The sequence below is a fragment of the Mesoplodon densirostris genome, chromosome 6 (assembly GCF_025265405.1).
Source record: "Mesoplodon densirostris isolate mMesDen1 chromosome 6, mMesDen1 primary haplotype, whole genome shotgun sequence".
Taxonomy (NCBI): Eukaryota; Metazoa; Chordata; class Mammalia; order Artiodactyla; family Ziphiidae; genus Mesoplodon; species Mesoplodon densirostris.
In genome coordinates this window covers 10,327,657-10,343,765 of record NC_082666.1, presented here as the reverse complement: position 1 = coordinate 10,343,765, position 16,109 = coordinate 10,327,657, and the positions used below count along the sequence as shown (strand labels likewise).

The window sequence follows — 16,109 nt, the reverse complement described above, 5'->3', positions numbered from 1 at the left end:
AAATTTTTATATTGGAGTATAGTTGATTTACAATATTGTGTTAGACTCAGATGTACAGCAAAGTGATTTAGTTATATGTATACATACATCTATTTTTTTTCAGATTCTTTTCCCATATAGGTTATTACAGAGTATTGAGTAGAGTTCCCTGTGCTATACAGTAGGTCCTTGATTATCTATTTTATATATAGCAGTGTATATATGTTAATCCCCACCTCCTAGTTTATCCCTCCCCCCCACCTTTCCCCTTTGGTAACTGTTTGTTTTCTAAGTCTGTGAGTCTGTTTCTGTTTTGTAAATAAGTTCATTTGTATTATTTTTTAGTTTCCATATTAAGTGATATCATGATATTTGTCTTTCTCTGTATGACTTACTTCACTTAGTATGACATCTCTAGGTCCATCCATGTTGTGTATTGTATACATTTTTTTTTTTTTTTTTTTTTTTGCGGTATGCGGGCCTCTCACTGCCGTGGCCTCTCCTGCTGCAGAGCACAGGCTCCGGACGCGCAGGCCCAGCGGCCATGGCTCACGGGTCCAGCCGCTCCGCGGCACATGGGATCCTCCCAGACCGGGGCACGAACCCGCATCCCCTGCATCGGCAGGCGGACTCTCAACCACTTGCGCCACCAGGGAGGCCCTGTATACATTTTTAAGAACAAGAATTAATATATTACTTGTCAGATTGAAAATAAATTTTATAAAAGAGATTAAGAAACAAAAAACGACTAAGTTAGCCTTTAGCATATAATGTTTGCCTGCTGTTTGAGTTTGAACTATGTCAACGCATAACATTTGTGTTTTGCTTTATGGTAAAAAGCTTTGACCTACCTCCTTTGGTTTTATCCTCAAAACAACCAGACGGGATAGATAGGGTTGGTGACGTTTCTGTTTTATAGTTGCAAATACAGTCTCAGGGACTTCCCTGGTGGTCTAGTAGGTAAGACTCTGAGCTCCCAGTGCAGGGCGCCCAGGTTCCATCCCTGGTTGGGGAACTAGATCCTGCACGCATGCCGCAACTAAAGAGCCAGATGCCCCGTGTGCCGCAGCTAAGACCCGGCGCAGCCAAAACAAACAAATAATTATTTTTTTAATTTTTAAAAATAAATTAAAAAAGAAAATACAGTCTCAGAGTTCATTCTCTGCTGTATTGGTTTCTATCCATGTTATTGCTATATTTACGTATCACCTAGTTTATAATTTAATTGACTCAGATGAGACACTAAGATTAATCTTTGCACAAGCTGTAGCTATCTACACCTAAGTATGTACTGCTTCAAATGAATTCATTTCCCAAACTGTGTGCCAAATAGATTTTAAAAATTGCACATAGATAAAGTCCTTGTTTTTCTCCCTTTCATCTTGCTCTCTCTCTTCCTAATCTTTATTTTTTTCTGGATATGGCCCTGCTTTTCTTTCTGGTATGGTTTGCTCTCAATTAACTGTCGTATTTCTTTCCTAAGTATGGATGCATAATAACTTAAATGTTACTTTTCCCAGGGGCATGTGTTTTTTAATTAGGATCTCTTGAGGAACAGCCTCCAAATTCAAACAAATGCAGGTATTGGACTAGATGATCTCTTATACTCAGCTCTAACATCCAGGATTCAATGTTTCTAACACTAAGGATGACATTTCAGGGGGCTTTCATGGATGTGAGGAAAAAATATTTTTGTCCAGAAATACTTGCCAAAGACCCCCAAGTCACTTGGCATAGCACCTGCTTTCTTGTCTTACCTCCAAGACTGGCTGTGTACAAATGAAAGAAAGGACATTAAAAAAAATTCTGAGTATGTCACTGCTCTCTGCTCCTGTGGCAGAGTGGTCTGCAGAGTGAAGAACTGAGCTCTGATCAAGATCTGGTTCGAATTCTGTGACTATGGACAAGCAATTTCACATCCCTGTATGTCAAGGAAGGCTGAGTGATGTAGTGGAAGGAAAAAGGCTTTGGCCATGGTTTACTGTTTATTCATCCCATTCATTTTTTTTTAAAGAAGGTATGTATTACATCTTGGTAGTATGGCAGGTTCCAGAGAGACAGTGGTGAATAAGACGGGGTTCTCTGCCCTCAAGGAGTACTATTTATTGAGTGTCTTTTCACCTCTTGAGTTCACTTTCCCCTGTGTAAAAGGCGTTGAGAAAAATACTTCATATTCCACAAGAATTACTGTTGTTGTGATCATCGTTCTAATGTGCAGGTTGTGTTCCTTGGATGCACTGGCTGGAAAAAAAGATTGAGAACAACTTACCTAGTTCAAGCTCTTCATTTGTAGGTTGACAGAGAAGGGCTCAGAACAACTAATTGACCATCCCAGTGCCCTTTTTACTTACTACACACAGTGTGGTTTCTTCACAACCCTCAAGAGCTTTTTGCAACTTTGGGGGCCCTTTCCTTTCCCCTTAACCTGGCCTGTGTGGTCCAGCCCACTTATAGTACTGTACTCAGTGTTAAGTGAGGGCAAACTGTGAATGCATTCATTTTGCTCAGGCTGGGTTCTTCCTTAGCAATCCTCACATGCCATTTCTTTCTTCAAATCCAACCATTCAGTAACTCCCAAGTGTTAACTTCCTTCTTAAAGTCATGGCCCCTCAATTTGATGAAGACTTTCGCCAGGAATCTGGAGCACTTTGTACCTTAGCTTATGATTATGATCCTTAATCTGTGTGAATTATCCTTTTACCCTAAATTGTAAACCATATCCTGTTGCTTTTTTCATTCCCTTGTTGCTTTGGACAATGTTTTATAACAGAGCTGAGGAATAATCTTTGATCTGATGGAATTCTTGATTCAGTTGAATGGCAATATGATAGCAATAATACCTGACCAGTTTACCACAGAATGCTCTTGTGGTAATAAAACAAGGCTATAAATCTGAGGCAAATTTTGACGATTTTTAAAGATAATACATCAAGGAGGATGACTGAATGGAAAGCAGTCTGGGAGCTGAATCAGATCTGAAATTGTTGCAAAACTGATGCCTTTTTTTTTTGGTCTGGAGACTCCTAGTGTTGGACGATATAATCATTGTGTTCAATTTTTTGAAAGACTATCAAGTGGAAAACATTCTATATTGCTCCAGGCAGCATAACAACTAGCAATGGAAGAAAGTAAAAGGGAAGTAGATTTTGGTTCAGCAGAAGAACTTTCTAACATTTAACGCTGCCCAACAGTTGACCAGGCCTCCTTACTTAAGGAAGTGAACACCCTGAAATTTGAACTGTTTGAAAGAGAAGTTGGATGATTATCTGGCTGGAGTGTACAAGAGGGAATTCCTGCCTGGGCCGGAGGTGGACTAATGACCTTTAAGCTGTCTTCCAATTCTAAGGTTTCTAGGACTGTTCAGCTCAGTTAACTTTATATTTGAATATATCTGAATTGTTTTTATTAAAAATTTTGTATTAGATAAATTGTCAATCGACCTAAAAAACTGTATGGTCAAGTAAAATTTGATAAAAGGGGTGGGATATCAGGTTTAAGACTGAAAATCCAGATAACACAAAGGCAATTAATGACCCTTTTGACAGAAAGGAAGAAGAGGGGTGTGTGGGTGTGTGTGTTTCAAATGATGTGTTCTGGCCAAGTGACACTTGTTATCTAAAACATAAATGCTCTAAATTGTTTTACTTTACACATACTTGCTCAGCCGGATTATTCACATCCAGCAGTACCGTACGCGGAAGCAAGGGTGAGTGTTTGGTGAACAATTTTCCGGAAGCCGTTTCGCGGTACTCCAGCAGCTCAAGACTGCTCCAGCCTGCTGCGGACTTGGGTGGTAAAAGCGGAAGAGGCACCGCTAGCTGCCGGCCTGAACTACTAGTCCCAGGGGTCCCCGCGGCGCCGCGCACGCGCCATGGCGTGGCGGCAGCGCCGCCGCAGGACGCAGGGAAGCCAACTAGCGAGTGGCGGCGGCGGCGGCGGCGGCGGCGGTGGTGGCAGTTCGCCGCGAGGGCGACGGCTCCGAGGCCGAGTGGCGGTCCTGCGCAGACTTCGGTGCCCTCCTCCGCATGATCTTCTTGGTGAGTGCACGTCCCCGATCCAGCTGCGCGGAGTGCGCGGCTCCTTGCCTGGCGGCCGTGCTGCTTCGGCCTAGGGCCGCAGCCTGCGCTGACGGTGGGCCCCCGGGTCCAGCTGACCCCTGGGCCCTTCCCTGCAATGAGGGGAGAAGTGGGGGTGGGGGCACACGGTTAGGTCCAGGGAGAGATGTGGCGGGGCGCAGGGGCCAGGGCAGCCTGGGGCGGACTGGAGGGAGGGACGCGTGGGGGATGGGATGGGAAGGGACAGGAGGACCGCGGGGTGGCTTCGGGTGAGAGCCAGAGGCGAGCGACCTGGCAGCCAGGGAACTGAGTATGGGAGGCGAGGAGGAGGTGGAATGTCTTCTGAGTGCCGCTGGTGAAGATGTCTTGCTTCGGAGACTCTTGACAAGCTGGATTTACGGGTCGGGCAGCCCACCTACCAAAAACGTACACACCGTACTTGGCATCTTTCCACTTCCTGTTGGAGGTCTGTAAGTGAGAAGCTGTTGGTTGCTTCCATCTCCTTTCCTTCAATTTCGCCTTTTATTGACTGGCAAAATTTAAATGGGTGCTGGATAGGCAAATCATAGAAATAAACAGGGTTCTGTGTATACATCTGCGTAAAAACAGGGAGGCATGGTGGTATGTTCAGATGAGAGCTAGATCAAAGGAGAAATCAGTGTTTTTATTTTAAAATTTGTGGCAAAAATCAGTTTGAGCAAGGTTTTGAACTAGAAGGGATTTTTAACCAGGGATTCACCAGTTGGTGGATAGAAATCAGGGGCTCCTTGAGCTAGAATGGGGATAAAATCACGTCTTTATTTTTATTATCTGATAACTGTATTATCATTTCCTTCAATTATGAATGTAAGCAACAAACCGCAGTAGAATTAGCAATGCCTGTGACTTTGTCACCAATAAAAATTACAGATATTTTTGTGTCATGTTTACAGTTGTTGCAGATGTCTCAAAATATCATTGGTGATATACTCCAATAAACATTTAAAAAATACCATTTATGCTCATAATTTTTTTGAATTATGGTATTAGTGAATCCACCGTTAGATCTTGTTACTTAATGTGCTAATAAAGGTGTACATATATTGCAATATCAGGGTTTTTCAATTGTTTTGCTAATATTCAGTATAATTAGTTTTTTTTGTAATCCCATATATTTAATTATGCATTTAAAAGCAATCTGAGAAGGGGTCCATAGGCTTTACCAGACTACCAAAGAGACCCATGGCACAAAAAAATTAAGAATTCCTGAAGTAGAAATAAGTTTTGGGGATCTGTAAGTCTGCCTGGAAGAATATTTTTCTCATTAGATAAGAAAAAAGTCAAGGCAGATAGGACGATAGTGTAGATGAAAGAGGGAATTTTGTAATCAGGGAAGTAAGAGAAAAGATTTGACTGGGATCAGAGTAATCGTTTTGAAAGATAGAATAGACCACAGATATTTCTTTCAGGGTACTGGGGAATCGGCAGAATAAATCTGAGGAAGAAAGGGAAGTGAGTAGTTTGGCCCTTAGATTTTTGTGTTAACTAGGCATCTTCTAGTTCCAAGTGATTGAAGGGCTTGAGCTCTCCAAGCTCTTGTATAAGCCTGTGAAAGAAAATTTTAGCATGTGCTGGTTTTCTTTAAGGCATGTAGATAGTGTGGCTTTTAAAGGGGTGAGGATATTCTAATTTTTCTTTTTCTTTTTGGCTGTGCCGTGTGCGGATTGTGGGATCTTAGTTCCCCAACTAGGGATTGAACCCTGGCCTTGGCAGTGAAAACTCTGGACTGTCAGGGAAGTCCCCATCTATCCTTAAGTGAAAAACTGCAGGATCTCTCTTCAAGTATATTTTCCTATTGCCATTCTTCTTTTCATATATGATAGAAAGTAAACGTGCAGATTATAGAGTTGAAGAGTTGCTAAGTCATTTTCTTGACATTCCATTTTAAATTCTTGTAGTTCAGCTTCATTTTGGCATCAGACTTCTCACTGACAAATCACTTTTAACATTTTTTCAGAATATTCGTGATTTGAAATTTGCACCTGTTTGTAAAGCACCTGTCAACATCTTGTGTGAGATGTTTTTTTCCTCTAAAATAATAGCAGTAATGAAAAACCACTACGGCAGACTATTTCTGGAAAAGATTAAGGGGAGGGTGTGGAGAATTGAAGAAGAGTATTTTGTGAAACAGATATTGGTGCCGAAATAGTTTGTGTTGAATTAAACACGCCGTATTACAAATCACTGCCTTGGAGAGGTCTTTCCTGATACTTTCTGGGTCCTTACACTGCCCTCTTGGTCATTCTTTCTCTCCTGCCCCTTTATTGTATTTATAGTGTATATCTACCCGGCATCATATTATTTGTATATTTATTTTATACATAAAGGGTCAGGAAAATTTAGATTGGAGATACTACTACTGAATGAGAGAGTGGGAGACTGGGGAGTGCTGTGTGGAGATGGCATTTGAACTGGACCTTCAGTCATAGATGTGATTAGCTATAGGGATATTGGAGAAGGGCTTCAGGTGCAGGGAACAACTTGAACAAAGACAAGGATAGAGGAGTTTGTAAATCAAATAAACATCTAAGTCAGCTTTCCGCCCTCCCTCCACCCCTCCCTTCCTCTCTCCTTCCAGCCACCCATCCAGTGTGTTAGGTCTGTAAAAGGGAAAACGGGAGAAAAGATTATGTATAGCGGTGGCTTGGGACGAACAAAGGCTGAAAACTCTAGGCTCCCCAGGTGATAGTATGTGACCGTTTGCCTCCAGGTGGATCTCTCCCTCCTAGAGCCCACAACAGTGAAATTGCTCACAGGGAACCTGAATTCTATATACTGAAGAACCAGAGAGGCAGCCTGGGGAAATGAAAAGAGTCTGGGCTCTGGAGTCAAATAAATCTAGTTTTGAATTCCTTGTTTGCTTCATGATAGCTGCATGATTATGCAGTAAGTTATTTGACTTTTCTCATCCTGTTTCCTCAGCTGTAAGATGGAGGTGATAAATAGCTATCACACAGGATTAACTTCAAAAATAATAATATATGTAAAAGCTCAGGAACATGGCTTTCACTCAGTAACTGGTAGTTACCTTTTGGTGTTCCAGCTTTCAACCTGGTTTCGTCCTTTTCCACCTTCATACCACATCCCTGACTTTAAAACAAGTGCTACTCTTCTGGTGCCTTCCTGACCACTGTCACAGCGTTGTCACTTCCCACTTCACCCAGTTGGCTCCACGGTGAGTTTGTGAGCAGCTTTCCAGTGATGGCACTTAGCAATTTACCAGGTGATGCTGCCTGATAATGGCATTCTGGAAACGGCAACAATATGTATTAACTCTTATTTGGTGAAACTAACAATACAAAATTTGCCACTCTTTAAACATGATGTGCTTTAGTTTAAATTGGTTTATTTGGAAAAAGTACCCCTGATATTTGCAGAAAATTGAAGCAGGAAAGTGGATATATTCCCAATTGTAAGATGTTTCACTTTTATTTATTATTATTATTTTTTTAGGAATGAGAGTATTGGGGAGTTGGTTATACATTACGATTCTCCAAGATAAAGTATGATTTTTTTGGGGGGGGCGGGTAAAAGTCTGATATAAGTGGAATCCTTACTTGCTTTGGAAAGACCAAAAAAAATTGAAAAAAATTTTTTCTTAAATGATTAAATTTTCAACTTTATGGTTTTTTCACCCACACATTTCCTTCTCTGGAGTTAATTTTCTCTTAGGTAAGAAGGATTTCAGTTATGTATTTTTTTACATTTGAACTACCTAAACTTGTGTTTGCATAGAATTATTTGTGGCCTTAACTCTTTAATCCTAATCAAGATATTTTCATTTGTAAAGGAACTAGGATCAATACTTTCTGTATTGTGTACACATTTTAGATGAAGCTTTAGACACTAAATTGTTTGATTTTTGGTTTTTAGAACTATAGATAATTAATGTTTCCTTCTTTATGTTTACCTATATTTTCTGATTTTTTAAAGTATGTTTCAATATGTATTATGATTTTGTAAAAACATTTTCAGAAAGGTAGTTCTTCATTGTTTCTAAGCTGAAACCCAGTTTTGAACTCTGCAATGCAAAGGTCAGAAGAAGTGGTGAACATCTGTTGATACCTCAAGTTTGCATATTTAATATATATAAATGAACAGTTGAGCAAATGTTTAAAAAAAAATACAGACTTCTGAAGGGTCTCTATAATGTATTTTTTCTTTTTTTTTAAGTTTGAAGATGAACCAGATAATTGATAAGTATTTATACCTGAAAGGAAAATATAACTTAATACTAATGCTGTAATTAAATTATGTATATTAAGCCAAAATTATCTTCATATTCACCTTTTTGTCAGCCATTTTAAAAAGATAAGGCTCTACATAAAACAAATGAAATATTGCCATTTGCAGCAACATGAGTGGACATAGAGAATATTGTACTTAGAGAAAGACAAATATATGATATCACTTATATGTGGAATCTAAAAATAATGCAAATGACTGTTTTCAAAACAGAAGCAGACTTACAAATATAGAAAACAAACCTATGCTGACCAAAGGGGAAAGGGGGTGGGGGGGATAAATTAGGAGTATGGGATTAACAGATACAAACTACTATACATAAAATAGATAAGCAACAGGGATTTACTGTATAGCACAGGGAATTATAGTCAATATCTTATAATAACCTATAATGGAAAATAATCTGAAAAAAAGATTTATATATCTAAATCACTTTGCTGTACACCTGAAACTAACACAATATTGTAAATCAACTATACTTAAATAAAAAGAAAAGAAAAATAAGGCTTTAAGCATACTGTAACTGTAAAAACAGGCAAGATGTCTGTTCATTAATCTAAGATGTCTGTCTGAAAAGATGCTTGCTTGGTCTTGCTCCCATGTAATGCCTGTACACCCACGCTGGAGACTAGTGGGAAGCATGTCGTCAAACATGTTCAGGTCTTCTTTTTTTTTCCCTTACCTAATTTATGTTTTCAATTTATTTTCTGTGAATTTTTGAAAGGATTAATATTGGAAAATTTAAAAGACAGAAATTTAGTTGGGATATTAGCCTATTTCCTTTTTTTCAGGATCAGAACCAAATTGTATTCCCAAGCAATCTAAATTTTATCCAAATACATCTATTTTAAAAGTTTTTAGGGCTTAGGCTAAAGTCATCTATTTTCAACCCACTCTGAACTGTCTCCTTTCATTTTCTAATGCAGAACTCTGACCCATTTCTTGATTTTACTTTCACTGTTTATAAATCCTGACAAAAATACATTAGGTCTAAAAGTCATAACACTTAAGTCAGAATTGCAAACTGTTTACAAATATGGATTTATGTCAGAAAAGCTTAGGAAAGAATAGATTAATTCTTTTTGCAGACTTTATTTCATCTTTACCTCCTTTAGAACCAAGGAATCTAACTTCGATTTCTCTAAAAGAAAGTGCCTTTTAATATCTAATTATTCAAGGATGTGGTGGGCCAACTTGGATTCTGATGGAACGTAACTTATTAAGTAAGTCTCCCTCTGAGTAAGTTTCTATTCCATCATTCCAAAACATCATAATAACAGTAATGACAGTAATTGCTAACATTTATTGATTTCTATTTATTTTTGAAAAGCTATTTAACTAACAAGATTTTCTTCTTTTTTTTTTTGTTCTGGAAGGTTCCTTTTAGGTAGAACACAGTGATAATAATGCTATTTGAAGTTTGATAATAAATGTTTGTAATTTTATGAAGTACCATTCTGGTAAATGTGATGACATAGACATGTCAGTCTGCTGTTTACATGCTTTCCTTAAATTTGAGGGTGTACCCTTGGATCTTGAAACAGGCCTTACCAGTATTACAGCTCAGCAAAAATGCAGCTGAAGCTCAAAGTTCTCTTTCTGCTCTTCTGTTTGGTAGTTTTGTACACCCACTGTATTTATGGAAGAAGCTAAGTTTATGCTGGGGACCAAAGCTTCCTCAAAGCATGTGGGTGGTGAAATCTTCCTCTCAAGAGTTCTAAGGGTTTTAGGTTTTTTTTAACTATTTGGTTTATCTTGATCTCCAGATTTATATCTGTCTTAGTGAGGTGTCATTAGAGATTGTTGAATAAGAGGAAATTAGATTTGGTAGTATATAATTTCAGACTAATAAAATTAATGAAGGTTTAAATAATTATGAAAGTTCCTGATATGCATTCCAGATTAGGTGGATATTTTTGTGTTATTTATTGCCTTTGGGGAAAAAAAAGGGATATAATTTTAATACCATTGCAGTTCTCCTTGTTGGTGTGTAGCATGTTATTGTTGAATTATACCTAGAGATTAAGTATTGTGTCCTTTTTGTTGGACTTGAAATTTTCACATTTTTTATTATTCACAGAATTTGTTTGGTCTTGAGTGTTTAAGTAATTGTACTAGCAGATCCTTCAGCAGGGGAGCTCTTAGTGCCAAATTTTTATTATGTTCTCCTTTTTTTAAAAATTTAAATTACTAAAGTAATAAATGTTCTTTGTTAAAAAAAAGAACAACTAAAAACAATGCAACAATGAAAGCTTTTTTGCCCTGCATGTATATGCATATGCTATATGATTTGGATTTTTTCTTTTTTCCCCCCAAATTATAGTTAACACTTGTTCTTGCTAAGTGCTTTACATATGTTAACCTGTTAAACCCTCACAAACTTATGAACATACCCTACGAAGTAAGCTTCAATTTTACATCCATTTGCAGATGAAGAAACCGAGGCAAGGAGAAGTAATTAGCCAAAGGTTGCTTAGCTAGTGAGCAGCAAAACCGAGATTTGAGCTCAAGTAGTCTTGCTCTGGGGTTTGTGTTTTTCTTTTTTTTTGGGGGGGGGGGGTTGTGTTTTAACGACTGTACTGCCTCTGGGATCTTACCATGCATATCGTTCTGCAGTTTGCTTTCTCACTTAGTGGTATGTGGTAGATACCTTTCCATGTACCTCTACCTCCTTCTTAATGATTACGTAGTATTCCATGGTAGGGGTGTACCATAACTTACTTAATGTCTTTCAAACTTAATCTTGTTTAACAGTCCCATTAGTAATGATTTCAAGTAATATTTTAAAAAGCCAAGGTTTTTTAATGGAATAGTGAGGATACATTAGTATTTACTCAGTAATGCATATTAGCTGTCCAAGTGTTTTGATATTCTGTCAGTTGTGTGGTCTTATAAAATCTGAGCTTAATCCACAAGCCATTTATTATGCATGAATTTCATTATTTTTGTGGTTTGTCTTTTTTAGTTCTGGAAAATTAATTAATGTATTGGGGGTAAAATTGACATCTGTATTTTATTTATTCACTTTTGGTGGGGTCTGGAGTTTTGCTGTCATAACAAGAAATCTTGTACTGTTAATTTGAATTTTGGATACTATCTGGCTTTATATTATATACTTATATCTTCAAAGTAGTGTGCCTTTCAGTTCCCTGTACTTGTGCCAGGAATAGTTGATACTAAGTCCATTCTTTTTTTCTATAATGTTTTACTTTTGTTTCAAAAATACCAACTAAAGATATTAAAGTATCACTTGTTTCCATTTTTTTCCCCTCTCATGATATATGTTTCTTAATTGTGAGGAAATATCTTTTTGGTACATTAATAATTATTTCAAGCATGCTCATTGGGAAGTTAGTAGATGTTTTCAACTTACATTAAGTTACTGTTCTTCAGTCATTTTGGAACTGAGTTAGCAGCAGCTTGGCTGATTCCTAACTGGAGCGTTGCTCTTCATCATTCAGTCACTTATTTATTAATTTTTTAATAAATTCAGACATTGATTCAGCACCTGCTAAATGCCAGTTCCTCTGCCAAGTAATGGGGATACCAAGATGACTATGTCCCTACTTTAGGGAACTTGGAGTTTTGTTGAGAAAACAACATTTTGTTGCAAATAGTCTGTGAGAAAGTATCTGAGTCAAGAGATTGGTAAAGGCTCCTCAGTTTGAGCTGGGCCCTGCTGCCTACGTGGGACTCAACTGACCACTAAAAGGAGTAGGCAAAGGATTCTAAGTAGAGGGTATGTAGAAATCCAGTCTGTGACAACGACTTAAAAGTGTCATTAGAATGTCATGTATCCCTATGAGAATGTGGGTCCCTCAAGAGCAGACCTTAAACTGTCCGGTTCATCAGTGCCTGGCACTTCGTAGGTGTTTAATAAACATTTTTTGAATGCATGAGTGAAGGATATATGTTAAATAAAGCTTACTGTGCTTGTCTGTCCATTTTTTGGAAAAAGATGAGCTCATTATTTTTAATACCTAATGATTTTTAGAGTATGTAATTTAGCAAAACATAAAATGAATAAGAAACTATTCCTGCATTGGAGGAGGTAAGTCTTGTAAGGGGAAACACATTTAGACAAATCATTGTAATTCAACATGATTATATTTATAAAAAAATATTTGCAAAGGACACCCATCTCTGGAATGAATTGGTTAGGTCCCTTAAAAGGGGTGGGTAGTTAAAATAAATCTTCAAATTAAAATTATTTGATTGATAAAATACAGCTAACATTGTAGTAGGTCATTAAAAAATGGCAGTTATGTCCTTTTTTGCCCTATCACATTCATATGAATAGTACATAAATACTATGATGAAATGTACCTGTTTAATGAACAAAAAAAGTAACTGACAGTTCTGTCAAGGTGGAGGCATCAGTATATAACAATGTTAACCATGCTTAATCCTTGAGTAGCATCATGATTTTTCCCAAATCTGCAAACTACTTATACTATTGTTTATTTAAAATGTCTTTTTTAAAAAATTTGGACACCTTTAAAAAATTTTTTAAAGAAGCTTTATGTTATTACCATAATGAAAGGCTACCATCTCTTGCCCTAAATAGAAAGCAACTTGAATATAATAAAAACAATGTTATAAGACCTAGCTTGCTACTGTTTGCAGAAGGTGCTGAGTTTGAGACCTCTGTCTTTAATTAAAAGGAGAGATTAACAAGTGTTAGGGAAGTGTTGAAGACAAATTGACACCTTGCTTAGATTTTCTGCGTGATGTAAATAGAAAAACTGAAAGAGACTTTAAAATGGGGTAACTTTCCCACTCAGTGTCATAAGGGAGGAAGGATGCACCCTGTTTGTTGTCAGGAGCAGTTCCCCCAGAGCTTCACAGAGGGAAGAGATTTGGGGGCCGGGCCTTAAAGGAGAAATCTGAGTTCACTTGAAGATAAGGAAGATCTGAGCCCCTTAAGCCTAGATAATAGCATGTGCAAATGTTGGAGACTTTAGGATATAGTATGGCAGCAAAATCTGATTTTGGGGAAGTGGAAAGGTGGTGGGAGATGAGATAGGAGTTATAAAAAGAGGAATTTATGGTTGAGAGCTTGATACCCTGTAGCATATTGTAGACATTATTCTGTAAGCAGTGGAGAGTAGCATGACAAGGTTTGTGCTTTAGGAAGATTGCTTCAACAGTAGGAAGGAGAGACCAGGAAGGAGACTATTGAGATGATGAGACTCTAAATAGTTTGAAGGATTGGGAGGAAGATGATAATCTTGAATTTTCCGAACCTTTTCCAATAAAGGGCCATTTTGATCTTATGTGCTCCCACATTGGAAGAAGGCAGATGATACGCTAAGAGTATAGATCACTTTGACAATATTGGTTACTATCTGAGGTTACCTGCCCACAGAAAAAAAATCCCTGTTAGCTCATAGAGAAAGAGAGTGAGGTGACCAAGATGTTCTGGAACCAGTTAGGGAACTTGGATCTATTTGGAGATTCGTAGAGTGTAAATTATGGGAAGGGAATGGTACCCATAATTCCTTGTTTTTCCATTGAAAAACTGAATTCCAGAAAGATTATATTAATCACTAGAGATTATATAGCTAGTTTTGAGCTCATTTTATTTTACTTTAGAGTGCTATACCCAGAACTCTGTTAGTACATTTACATCTTTTTTTAAATGTTTATTTATATGTATTTTTTTTTCTGGCTGCGTTGCGTTGGGTCTTCGTTGCGGTGTGCGGGCTTTCTCTAGTTGTGGCTAGCAGGGTCTACTCTTCATCGCGGTGCACAGGCTTCTCATTGCGGTGGCTTCTGTGTTGTTGTGGAGCACGGGCTCTAGGTGCACAGGCTTCAGTAGCTGTGGCTCACAGGCTCTAGAGCACAGGCTCAGTAGTTGTGGCGCATGGGCTTAGTTGCTCTGTGGCATGTGGGATCTTCCTGGACCAGGGCTGGAACCCATGTCCCCTGCATTGTCAGGCAGATTCTTAACCACTGCACCACCAGGGAAATCCCACATTTAAGTCTCAAAAGATACTTTAGATAGGAACTTCCCTCCTGGTCGGGGAACTAGATTCCGCACGCATGCCTCAACAAAGACCCAGTGCAGCTAAAATAAATAAATAAATACTAAAAAAAAATTTTAAAAATACTTTAGATAGCACCTGCTATGTGTGTGTGTGTTTAATTATCAAGGTAATTAATAATCTAGATTAGTCCCTAGTAACTTTTTCTAAACTTTCATATACCATTTCTTTAGTAGAATTTAGGTTATTTAGTCCTGAAGTCCAACTAAACCTGACTTTGTCAGGCAGTTTGAAACTTTCCAAGAAAGGGGGAGTTGTCCAGATACTAACTGACATATTAATAGTTGTTGAAAGAGTGGGGTTATTAGAAGAAGTAACCTTGACTGTAAATTAAAGCACTCACTCTTGGGAGGCAAATGGCTTGGTGGGTAAAAGCTGGGTGAACCAGATACACCTGGATTCTAGTCTCGGCTTTGCTAGTTATTAACTTGACCTTGGGAAAATAATTTAATTTCCTCAGTTTCCTCATCTGTAAAAAGTGGCTAAGAATACTTACCTTTCACGAGTGTTACACAGGTTAAATAAGAACGTCCATGTAAAGCACCTGGTTGGTGCCTAGTACATGACGAGCCTGACATGCATGGTAGTTATTATTGTTTTTATTTCCTAAGCACCCATATGCTTTACTACCACCAGCCAAAACTCTCCTCTTCAGGCTCAACCATTACTACTTATAATGGCTTTTTTTTTAAGTTTGATATTAAATGGAAATTAATATAAAAACTGGCTTTTCTTAAACAATTCTGGCTAGGAAATATATTTGCCTTGCTTCAGTTGACCAGGATTTAGTGCAAAATATAACATAGCTGTGGAAATTTTGTGTTAGGAAGTTTCTGTATTTCATTTCTGATCACAGTGAACTGAAAGATAAAATATTCTTAGTGTGATAGTTTAAACATCGCAATGTGTTACCAGGTGTAAATGGGTTCTGGGACATCATGGGATAGCTGCTAATCCTTCTTCTAGATGGTGGTTGTTGGAGACCGATAAATTACAGTGTTCACATGCATTTCTCAAATTTGTATATATTTTTTGGGCTTCCCTGGTGGCGCAGTGGTTGAGAGTCCGCCCGCCGATGCAGGGGACGCGGGTTTGTGCCCTGGTCCAAGAAGATCCCACATGCCGTGGAGCGGCTGGGCCCGTGAGCCATGGCCGCTGAGCCTACGCGTCCAGAGCCTGTGCTCCGCAACGGGAGAGGCCACAACAGTGAGAGGCCCAATTAGCTAAAAAAAAAAAAAAAAAAAAAAAAAAAATTGTATATTTTTTTATACTGAAAAAAGTTGCTAAATTGGATGCTTGGTTTTAGAATTATGTTATTTATGTAATTTATTTATTTATTTTTTTGGCTGTGTTGGGTCTTCATTGCTGCGCAAGCGGGGGCTACTCTTTGTTGCGGTGCATGAGCTTTTCATTGCAGTGGCTTCTCTTGTTGTGGAGCACAGGCTCTAGATGTGTGGGCTTCAGTAGTTGTGGCTCGTGGGCTCTAGAGTTGTGGAGCACGAGCTTAGTTGCTCCGCGGCATGTGGGATCTTCCCGGACTAGGGATCAAACCTGTGTCCCCCGCATTGGATTCTTAACCACTGCACCACCAGGGAAGTCCCTGTTTATGTAATTTTTAAAAATTATTTGTTTGTTTGTTTGTTTGTTTGTTTGTTTTTGGCTGTGTTGGGTCTTCGTTTCTGTGCAAGGGCTTTTTCCAGTTGCAGCGAGAGGGGGCCACTCTTCATCGCGGTGCGTGGGCCTC

At 38.4% G+C, this 16,109-nt stretch overlaps 1 protein-coding gene across 6 annotated transcripts in view; it reads left to right on the top strand.

Annotated features, from left to right (window-relative positions):
- Positions 1 to 3,860: 3,860 nt before the first annotated feature.
- Positions 3,861 to 16,109, top strand: part of GAPVD1 (GTPase activating protein and VPS9 domains 1) — a 70,746-nt gene continuing 58,497 nt past the window's right edge. For 4 of the 6 annotated variants that reach the window (XM_060100555.1, XM_060100553.1, XM_060100554.1 and 1 more), the window contains exons 1-2: positions 3,861 to 4,016; positions 7,117 to 7,248. The gene's annotated coding sequence lies outside the window, so the exon portion shown is untranslated. Of the gene's footprint in view, positions 4,017 to 7,116; positions 7,249 to 9,433; positions 9,542 to 16,109 lie in introns of all 6 variants that reach the window. The other 2 variants (XM_060100552.1, XM_060100551.1) reach the window with 2 other exon arrangements.